Raw genomic sequence first — 11,616 nt, forward strand, 5'->3', positions numbered from 1 at the left:
TGGTTTCTGTATTTCGGTTGATCTAAATTGGGATTGCAGGAGTTCTTGAATCCAACAGCTTTAGGCTATTTTAGGTGGTGAAAATCTGCCATTGGCATTATGGAAGGCATTTATAAGTAACAAGCTAATTATGTAAAATGCACACTGTCCACTTGTTAAGATCTTCTTAAAGTTTCATAATCTAATCAGAATTTGCTATGTATAACACTTGGCTTGTTGTCCTCCCCCCTGCCTTTTTAATGCAACTTAGTTGGATGGATGGATGGATGATCAATACAGGACTAAAATGCTTTCCTTAATACTGGTTGGTTGACTGTGCCCCACATGCCTTTTTAATACAATGCATAAAGGATTTTTTTAATTACTGAGCACAGATGCGTTGCTTTGAAAATGGATGATGTGCAGTCCTGTCTGCTAAGCAGCACTCGGAATAAAGCTTTGGGTCTCCCTGGGCTGTAGTACTTTAGTTAATATGACTCTTTGTTCATATAAATGCTATATAATATCATAAAAAAGATGTATATGCTGAAGTCGCCAAGTATTCTGAGTGTGTTCACCTGAAGTGTTGGCAAAGGTAGGTCTGGCTGAGGTCTTTGCCGATATTCTGTAGTCCAGTCACCTTCAAAAGGTAAGTGAGGGTCCTGCCAGCAGCACAGGTCTGTTAAAGACATCTTGGCTAGGAATATCAATTTATTCATCACCTGTGATTAGCCACTCTTACAGCATCTGCTTCCCTTCCACAAAACTCTGCATGGATTCAGTCCTTTGGGGAAGGGTTGCACCGTTCCTATAATGGTGTGGGACCTTGGTCCTTTCTTGATGGTGGTGTATGGGCATCGGGAGATTGATGGCAGATGTTCACATTGTCCTTTCCCTCTTCCGCTTGCTGGGATAAATGGTGGTGTGAAGGAGTGGTGTTCTGGGGTGCTGGGGGAGATTGAGGGAAAGAGCAATGTTGATCAATGGATGGAAGTGAGGGAAGGACCATGCAGTGCCCTTGCATCTGGAGCAGAAGACAGTAAGGTTTGTGATGTTTGGCTTCATGGGAACCTGTTCTAGGATACATAGAATCATTAAGATTGGAAAAGACCTCTAAGATCATCGAGTCCAACCGTCGACCCAACACCACCATGCCCACTAAACCATGTCCCTGAGTGCCTCATCTACACATCTTTTAAATACCTCCAGGGATGGGGACTCCACCACTTCCCTGGGCAGCCTGGTCCAAGGTTTAACCACTCTTTCAGTAAAGACATTTTTCCTCATGTCCAATCTAAACCTCCCCTGGCACAACTTGAGGCCATTTCCTCTTGTCCTATCGCTTGTTACTTGGGAGAAGAGACCGACCCCCACCTCGCTACAACCTCCTTTCAGGTAGTTGTAGAGAGCAATGAGGTCTCCCCTCAGCCTCCTTTTCTCTGGGCTAAATCATCAGTGAGAATGTAATCTCCTGCACTGGTGGCTTATCCTTATCTGAGGTTTGAAACCTTTGCCAGAGCTAGTTTGCTTAGCTGGAGATCTGACCATTGAATTTTCATCTGAGGCTTGTAAAACCTCAGGACTGCAAAGCTCCTTCAGAAAGACATTAATGAGACACCTTTTGTCATGGGATGACCCTTATGCGAGAGCCTTTGAGTATCCTTCTGTTGAGTTTTGTAAGGAACCAGCCTCTATGTTCATAGTTCATTCTGTTGGGGCTCAGAATGAGGATAAACTTGTACCATCCCATCACCATAATCTCTCTCATGCATCTTGCTCTCTCTGGTGCCCAGAAAGCTTGTTTTTTCACCTGTTTAGTTTTTAAACCTGCCGTGAGGATAATATGACATTAGAGTGGAAAAGCTATCGCTGTTGTGCAGGGGAGGAATTGCAGAGCCGTAAACTGCTCCCAAAATAGATCAGATGATGTGTCAAACCGCCCAACCATCTAAACACTCCATGAGCTGACCTCCGTGTGATATAAAATAGGGGCTGGGTAAAATGTTTTGAGGGGAGGGGGAGGTGAAACCCCCCTTCTGCCTGAATCTGCATGCTTGTTTCTAGAAGCTGTCATTTGTCCAGAAGTGGATTTTAGGAGACAATCTCTGCCTCTAGCTGGGACCTCCAGGTCCTGAATATAAAAGCTAGTGCTGGGGAAGCAGGAGGAAGCTCATTCTCCAGTTGTTTGTCTGTCCCAGCGAACTCGAGGAGCTCTTTGCATTCACTGTGCTTCCTTCAAAGGTTCAATTTCAACCCCCCCCCCCCCCCCCCAGCTTCTGAGATTTGTGTTGTCTGGAGAGTAACCTTTACTTTTCTCTTTAGCTGCTTGAGTGTGTGTGTGTGCGTAGGGATATCTCCAGGCAGTGAGGGAAGCTGCTGCCTTGGTTCCAAGGAGTTTCTTCCCTGGCTGCCAATCTCTGCGGTCTGGGCAAGGGCAGCTATGTAACTGCAGCATCTGCAGAGAACAGACAGGGCAGTGTTCGGGAGGGACAGCACGATTTATCTGACAGACGGGCTGGTGGAGGGGGGAAAGGGAGAGGCCAAGTCCCGCTGTATGATGCGTGCTGCGGAGCTGTTAAATTTGGGAGATAAAGGTTTAACAAAAGGGCTGGCTGAGGTGTTAGGGAGACAAATGGGTGATTCATTACAAAGTCAGATGCGTTCCCTGGCAGGGGCGGGTGGGAGGGACTGACACTAATACATGGCTGGCCACGCTGTCGCTGGAGCCGTGCGAGGCATGCCCACGTCCCGGAGTGCTGAGGGCTGCCGTGGGTGGGAGGCTTGCTGGGGACGTGGCAGGATTGCTGCTGGGACCGCGGAGATGGGGTCGCTGAGAGGGAGCGTGGCAGCAATAAGCCTTTCCGAGGAAAGAGCGGGGTGCTCTGGCTCCATGAACCCATCAACCCAGTGTTGCAAAGTGTTAGTGTGTGGGGTGTGCTTGACGCTGCTGGGTCGGTTCTTGCTGTCATCCAAAGGGTTGGAGAGTGCAGGTGGGTTAAATGCTGCAGCCGAAGCAAGGTCCTGCAGTGCATCTTACAGGTGCCTGTCTCGGTGCTGAGAACATAACTACTGCCACGTGGGGTCAAACCAAAGGCTTCTTCAGCCAGGCACAGACATCTGGGGAAGCCAAGGAGAAGTGGGACAAGTGATGTGTCTCCTGGTGTCCTGCTCGCTCCTGGCAGTCAGTGGTTTAGAGGCTTCCTGAGCCAGAGGCTGCGTTCAAGCCCTCATGTTTCATCACCCACCTTGGTGAACCTCCCTTTCCTGAATTTGTCTAATCCCTTTTGGAATCTTTTCCTATATTTGGGCTTCGCAACATCCGGTGGCGATGAACCTTGCGGTTTAATGATGTGCTGCTTGGAAAAAAGGCTCCATTCTCGGAGTGTCTAGCATTTATTGCTTTTTTTTTAATGCTGCTCCTGGCCGGAGTCAGCAGGTCTGATCCTTGCATCGCCCTGAGGAAAGTGCTCCCTGTGGAGCCCCCAGCCTCGGGCAGATCTGCAGGGCTTGGTTAGGCTTCGTGTCAGTAGCCTGAGCTGTAAAGAGCCAAAGGATGAATGGGAGGTGTTTAGGGAACTGGAACTGCCCTCGTGAAGGAGCGCCCTTACCCCATGTGTGACGCTTTCCGATGCTGCCTTTGTAAACCTGCTGGAATAGATAAAAAGCAGCAGCAGTGCAAAAAGCACAACGAACAAACATCTATGGGTTTTTTTGGTCTTTGTTTAGATTTCAAATGCTAAATATCCTTTGCTACATGCAACTCTCCCCAGACAAGGAAAGCTACCGAGAGACTATGAGCTTGGATTGACTTTGCTTGGAACAGAAAAACAAAACTATTGGTGCAGGCTTATAGCACAGACGGCTTGCTGGCTTTTAGGAATTCGGGCTTCATGGTAGGAGCTGATGTAACAGAGTCTGCATATGGCTCAACTCTTTGTTGCAAGAAAAATCATGTCATTGAGCACCTGGCCCATTTCCTTTGGTCTGCTGTCTTTAAAATCTGGTATAAATTCTTCTGCTGTATTCCTTTGTGTGATCCATTACATCTGTGGTCTTCTGGTCCTCAAGCCCACCAGAAACAATTCAAAAGCAAGATGGGGGGGGGACGGGGACGGTTATGTATATTTTCTATAAGCGTGATCTAGAAATGTTCCTTGTTTTCTATGTCATGGAGAGCTCTTAGGCCCAATTCTAGATTTAAATTAACTACTCTAACCTTTTGTCAGGGATGGAGCTGAGTTGTTTTTTACTGCAGCAGGGATCTGAGATCCTGGGATGGCAGGATTTTCATCAATGTAAAACAAACAAACAAAAAAACCCCAAAAAACCCTCCCCCCTCAAAAAAACCCAACCCACAAAAAAACCCCAAACAAATGAAAAAAAACCCCAAAACCCACAACAATCAAAAAAAACCCCACCCTGTGGTAGTTTTGTCTTCCTGCTGCAAGGAGGTGTTACTATAGGGCATAGGTATGTTGTGCATGTGTGCATCTCTCACCAATTTATTACGGAAAATATTCTGAAAACTTCTCTTTCCTCCCTCCACGTGACGGGGAGCTAAACAGGTTAAACCAAGCCTTTTATTTTTTTTTCTCTGAGCTTATTTCTGCATCTTCTTCCATGGCATTGCTCCCCACTTACTGCTTCCCTGCACCAAAACTCCCAGCCCCACGTTGCCTACAGTCTAGTGGGACCCATGCCAAAAGAAGTTATGTTAAGCTGAAAAAAAAAACATTTAAATAAAAATAAGCAGTGGGTGGGATAAGGAGCAGCGGTGGATTGCAGGGTGGGGGTCCGGCGGGGGTCCAGAGCTAATGCCGTCTTAAATCGGGAGTGAAAGCCCCTGTTGCCGCCTGGCCCGTGCATTCCACTGGCACCGCGGTTCACCGGCTGGTTTTAAGTTGGGTTGAAAATCCTTCGTAAGTCTCGCTGATTGCTGTTTCATTCTTGAGAGGATGAAGGGGAGAGGAAACAACCTTCCCCTCCTCTTCTCCCCCTCCTCGCTTCTTTTCCCCACCGCTGCTCGCTTATGGACAAAATGGGTTGTTCCAGTGGAATTAGGTTGCAGGCAGCTCTTGGGGCCAAGCTACCTGGAACCTCCCAGTCAAGGGCAGCTAATAGTCATTGAGTTGTAAAAACCGAACACTCCCTCCTCAAAAAAAAATACCCAGCAGTGTTTTCTAAAGGTGGTTTGGTGCTGGGAACTGTTCAGCACAAGCCACAGGAATTGCAAGGGAGTATTGCAAACGCTTATAGAGCTGGTCCTAATATTTGCCCTCTCCTTGTATCGTTTCCATGCTGGTGAATCTTAATGCTGCAACTCTGAGATATTTGCCTAAAATAAAAATGTCTTTTGCTCTGGTGGACTGGAAACTTCCTGAATAAGGTTTGTTGTAAGGAGAGGGGGGGGAAGGAGGAGCTGTAGTTCAGCCTTGTGGTTCAGGCACACCACCAAGGCTTGAAAGACCCAAGTTTGATTCCCTCCTCTGCTGTGGGGTTTCTCTGGGATTGTTCGTGCCCTCCTTACTGGGGGAAGGGAGGCAGAAGGGAAGGCAATGCTTCCTTACTTAAATGGAATGCCGTTAGCTGTAATTCATAACCTGTGCAGGTCTTCTGCCTTGCGTGGGTGGGAAATACAGCGGCAGCTTGAAGTATTTGCTTGTGGTGCTTCTGGTTGCCGCAGTGCAAAAATAGCTGTTCTTTATGGCACCTTGGTCCCATAGGTCCTGCGCAGGAATGCACCATAACGAGAACATCTCCAGCCTTCCACATCTGAACTGAGTCACGTATTCCCTGCTCATTCACTGAAGTATTTTTTTCCTTCGGTTGCTAAATTTTGCCCTCATACACTATGTGCCAAACTGTTTTTTTGGTAAGTTGTACAGGAGAAGTTGAGGGCATGTTTTGGCAGGAGATTGCATGGAAGCTTATTTATACATGCAGCAACCATCCTGTATCTGGGAGGCAACCATCTGCGTCTTGCCCCATTCACAGAAAAATCCCTTCTGACCTGATGTGACAACTCCTTTGTAAGGGTGTTGGGGTCCAGCTCTCTTCTCAGTGCAGGACAGCTGGCCTGGGGGGGATTTCATTTGGTTGGACGGCTGCGTTCAGCAGCCTGGGAGAAGTCCTCTGACTTCTGTGTGAACTTCAGCTAAGGCTAAAATGGGAAACTTGGACATAAATTATCTCTGTGGTAACACCTGGGCCTGAAAAGAGCTTAATGATTCGGGATCAGAGTGGCTGCTGTGTTAGAAGCATTCAGGAGAGAGAGCAGTGTTGGAAAGGGAAGAGCTGGAGATTTGCACCAGCAAATTCTTTCTTCCAGAAGCAGCTGTTACTTCTTTTTGCTGGATGCTGGAAGTAACTCTTCATAGGACCCGAGAGCCTGGCAGTTATGTGTAGCAGGATCCTTACGTGCCCACTCCTCCATCCTCTTGCCCGAGGTGCTCAGAGAAGAGAGCCCAGAGGAAACCGCTGTGTAGATCTATCCAGGCGGAGGAGTAACTGAAGAGAATTTGAATGACTGAAACCTACAAGAATCTACAACTTTTTGTCTCCTAAAAAAAAAAGTCTGAGCATAATTCATCAGGAGTCTGGAGACTGATGCTTCCTTCCCTGGTAAGTGGGATCTGATTGGGTTGGAAGTTCCCCCATGCTGTAGCTTTTCTCCTCTCTACCCTCTTAATTGCCACCACTTGGAAGCAGAACGAAGGACTTGAAGGCATTTCCCTCTGTGAAACACACGCCGTCCATTGGACTGTGAGCATAGGGTATGGCTGCTTTCCACTTGCATGCAGTGAGGTTGCAAGGCTCTGTTGCCCATGCCATGTGTTGGTGGAAGTGTGTGATGTCGTAGTGGTCTCCACGGTGGGGGCTGTTACTTGTTTCTTTGCAAGTAGAAGCTGCAACTGAGATTTGGGCACTATTGACTAATGAGGAAGACCACATTTGAGGGGTTGCCACCTAAAGAAAAGCTCTGGGTGTGTGTACCATGCTACTGAGAGGAAGATAAGGATCAAAATAGCAATTGGGACACACTTGTGATGAGAACAGCTGTATTCGTTACTTGAGTTTCCAAATGTGGGGTTTTTTGGCTTCGTTTAATGGTCTTCAACAGCAAGACGCCATTGTGGAGAATGACATGGAGAGCAAAAAGGAGGTGAGCACAAAGCAGAGTTTTGGTTGGGAATGACCTTGAAGGCAAAGAACTAGCATGTGCATAAGGGGCAGCAGTCTGTGGATGATGACAAGGGGAGGAAGCCTTGCAAAGTATCAGGGTAGAGTTTTAGCAAAGCTATTTTTGATTTCTAGGTGGAGTGTAGGCTGTTTAGCTCTGTCCTGTAAAGCCCTGGATGGTCTACGTTTTCCCAGGCTGGGAGAAACACTTTTCCTCCTGATGCCTTCTTTGACACCCACAATGTCACAGCACAATGCCAGAGGATATCAGTGGAAGAACTACACTGAGCAAGGGTTGAGCTAAAGTTAATACCGTTAACAGAGCGATCTTCATGAAGGGACTTAATGCTTGCTGAGATGGCAGGATGTTGTGGAAGCAGAGAAATCCTCGCTGAGGTTTGGAGAATACCTTGTGTTTTTTGTAAGGACTCAAAGGAACACGGGACTTTTTTTTTCGCGTGTGTATACATTAGCCAAAGTAGGAAACCTTTGGCTTTGTAGGTCAGTGAGTGGCAGTGGATTTTGAAACTAGTATCTGTGGCTTTGGATTTTGTGGTCTAAGTGAGGCGACAATAGACACGAATGCCTGAACGCTGGGGTGAGCACTGCGTCTGGGAGCAAAAATACTTAGTTCTGACTTTGAGGGGTAGAAAGAAAATAGAGAACTAATTACTTAATGGCAAAGAGGAGAAAGCCTTCTCTGATCCCAAATGATTTGGGGGTCCACCAATGCTTCTGAGAGCTCTGGGAAGAGCAGAAATGAGGTTGGTGAGTGCTCTTCAGATAGCTTCCTCCAAAGAATGTTGAGTGTGAGCGCAGTGATGGCACTTGTACCTGTGAACACTTAAGAAAACCAAATAATGCAGTGCAGAATGAGATAATTGATTCTTCAATGGCCACCTCTTGCTCCAAATATCAAGTCTTCATCACTCACCGTAGAATTCAGTTTTCTTGGACTTTTCATAGAATCATAGAAAGTTTGGGTTGGAAGGGACCTCTAAAGGCCATCTAGTCCAACCCCCCTGCCGTGTGCAGGGACATCTTCAACTAGATCAGGTTGCTCAGAGCCCCGTCCAACCTGACCTGGAATGTTTCCAGGGATGGGGCATCCGCCACCTCTCTGGGCAACCTGTGCCAGTGCTTCACCACCCTCAGCGTAAAAAAAATTTCTTCCTTATAACTAGTCTTTTGGCTTGTTATACTTCAAATAGCAATTATCCTTTGTGGGATGGGGGGACCATGGTAGACCAATTTAGGAAAGCTTCTTCACAGTGTGGGAGTGTGATGGCTGGGGAGAGAGAGGTGGATGCAAAAAATAATATAGGCCTGGCGTCCAGCATAACTCAGTCTGGCTCCTCAAGTTATGGAGTCATTAATTTAGGTATTGCAGTGAAGAACATTAACGTGCAAGTTGTCAACTTTTCAGAATCTTTTTAAAATTCTTAAATAAAAGAAAGAAGTGGTGGAAAGGGAAGAAAAAGGATTGGAAGAGTAGCAATACTGCAGGAGAAACATTAATGTAAAAAGTGAAAATAGAATCAATTCAGTCTTTGTACAGATGTACCAAAGATAAATCTCCCGGCAGAGAAGGAAGCGCAGGGATAGGAATGCAATATTTCAGCAGGTCTGTTATTCCAGGCGGGTATAGTCAGAGGCGTTTCCTCGCAGGAAAGCAGCTCACCTTGGCTCGCATCTCTGGCGGCACTTGCAAAGGAAAGTCTTGAGCGTGTCAAAACCGAGAGTGCACTCACAGGCCTATGCAGGCGCCTTGCTTCTGTCTCGTCCCCCTCAAATTCTCATCAGGAAAATCCCCAGTTAAATGAGGGAAAATTCAGGGACACTGATGAAAGAGTGAGCTGATGAGGCAATAAAAACTCTTGACTTCCGAGATGAGCTGAAAGCAGGACCCATCTTGAATTGCCTCTCTGGAAGGACAATAATTCCACGGTGCTACAGATAAAACTTGGCTGCAGAGCTATCGGTGTGAGTTGTGCTGTGGCAGGGGCTGTGTTTGGGATCTCTCCCAAGTCTGGGTGATTGGAGTCTGAACTCCAGGAGAGCAAAGCGATTAGCAATGTTTGACATGAAGTGCACAACCAAGGCAGCCGAACGCCACCAGCAGTGTATGTGCAAACCAGATAGGTCTTGTTATTTACAGCTGGTGATAATAAACCTTCTGGTTTCCTGGCTTCAAACTAGTGACGGATTGAACTGGAAGGAGATTTGGAAGGAAAATAGTGCAAGTGATGTTGCAAAGGTTTCTCTCAGCTAGGTGGGTACGGCACTGAGCAACTGTGTCCTTCCTGATGTCTGGACGGTGCAAGTGTGCCACTCAGAGCAGAAGTCAGGCAAGGCGCACAGAAGATTAGGTCAAAGTCTGAAGCAGAAACAGTCTCTTGACTTTGTAGATTCATATTGCTCTCATAGAGGCCAGAGTTAACTTCCAGGGAGTTAAAGCTTCCTGGGTTGTGTGCAATGACCTGTTTGGTCTCTCTCCAGGTTCCCAGTGGACAAACACACCTTCATCTCGTGCTTAGCCCCCTTGATCCAAAATAATACAATTGCACAGAGTGCTGGCTGGCAGTTTAATCGCAACAGTTGTGGATTGGGTGTGTATAAAATAAAAAAACATGCCCCCTTCCCAAAAAATTTCCTTGGAAGGAACAGCTCGGTCTTTGTGAGGAGCTGAGAAAGCATCCGACTCTGACACCGTTGCCTTACGGGACCTCACTCAGCCTAGGTTGCATAAAAGGGCTTTATAGGATTATAAAGGTTCCATGCAGTGGCAGCTCCAAGGCAGCATTTCAGGTGGGGGCACCAGCTCTCCCTGGCTCTGCCTGTGCTTGTTTATTATTGATGCCATGCTCTGAAAAGTGCCACCTCACCCTTCTTCCCGAGGCTGCTGGAACGTGCGTGCAGAGCTAAGGCTGCTGCATCGGTCCCCCCTGCTGAAATGGGCACGCGTCCAGCGCTGGGGAGGGAAAACGTGCGTGTGCATGCACGTGTGCTGCTCTCACTCATGGAGGTCTTCATCTTCACCTGGAAGAGCTTCGTTGCTTGTTGGCTAGGAAAAGCCCCTTTCCCCTAAATTTACTCCTTGTCTTGTTCTGGAGATGCTTTCCAAATTCACTTGCTTTGCTCTGATTCAAACCAGTTTGAAAGCCAGTGAAATTAGTCCGAGCGATAAGCCAAGCAGCGATGGACGTGTCTCTGCTCAGCGTGTGCATTGTAAGACTTGTTTTTCACCAGTTTGGGTGTTCTTGTCCCCTTTTCTGTAATGGGTGAGGGCAGGGAAGAGCTGGGTCAGGAAACAGGAGGTGGAAAAAGGTGGTGTTCTGCCTTCCCTATAAGAACATCGCGTTGGTGTCTTGTCTTTGGGTTGTTCTCTTGGGAAGGGGTGAAGTGGGTGTCTGCATGCTGGCCCAGCTTTTCCCAGCTCACCATGGCTGTGGCCCATCTGTCACAGATATCGGAGCTGGTGAACTTCTACCTAAGGCTTTTGTACAGAGCGGTGAAAATGGACATTGCTGACAACTGGTCCATTTAATGCTTCAATTTTTCTCTTGTTTCCCAGGACTTTCCATCCACTAGCTCTAAGTGGCTGCTGGAAGCCTGTCCTCTGGCATTGTTGCACACCACAAATCCTATCCCTGGCTCTTTACTGTATTTTTATTTAGGTGACTCTTACTGGGACCCACTTTGGAGAGACATGCAATTGGGCTGTGCTATCAGCAACTACGCTTTGAAGTATCGCAAAGCCAAGCGCCTAAGGGGGAGGGTGGGGAAGGGGTTCAAAATCACCAATTGCTCTGCAGAAGTCTTGGCCATAGGATCAATTCCTGTATCCCTCCTCACTGCGATAGCCATCTGCTACACGATACTTGGAGCTTATGTTTTCCAGAACATTTAGCTGAACAGTACCTGCTCAGTTGGAAAGGTAAACTGGGGAGGGGGAGCTGTAGAAAATGCTTTTATGCCTCCGTCTCTCCTTTGCCAGCTGAGGATATCACTTGCGCCAACTGTGAAAGCTTGCAGGAATGAACCTTCAGAGCAGAAGTATTGATGAAGGCCAGGAACGAATGTCCTGGAGATTTTCTTTACTGCTGTGAAGCTCAGACCAAGCCACCTTTCTCATGAACAAGCCTGCTCAGAGCTTCGGTTAACGAGGCACCAGGGCTGGGTGATGTCCTGTCTCCTTGGGGAGCAGTCAAGCGTAAGTCCATGCTCTGTCCCAGTCCAGACAGAGCAAAACTGTAAGGGTTAACATTTGTCAGTGCTTCAGACGGAGCTTGCTGTTTGGCCTTTTGGGTGTGTTCATCATTTTGGAGGGGCAGAATTTTGGGGGAAAATTCTACACTACATTTCCATGTTTTCCACAAATCACTCTGACTTAATTTTTACTATTGCAGTTTTCCTTCCTTGAAATCCTAACACTTTTCAAGGTAACTGAAGGAGAAC

The sequence above is a fragment of the Aptenodytes forsteri genome, unplaced genomic scaffold (genome assembly GCF_000699145.1).
Source record: "Aptenodytes forsteri isolate BGI_AS27 unplaced genomic scaffold, ASM69914v1 Scaffold80, whole genome shotgun sequence".
Classification (NCBI taxonomy): domain Eukaryota; kingdom Metazoa; phylum Chordata; class Aves; order Sphenisciformes; family Spheniscidae; genus Aptenodytes; species Aptenodytes forsteri.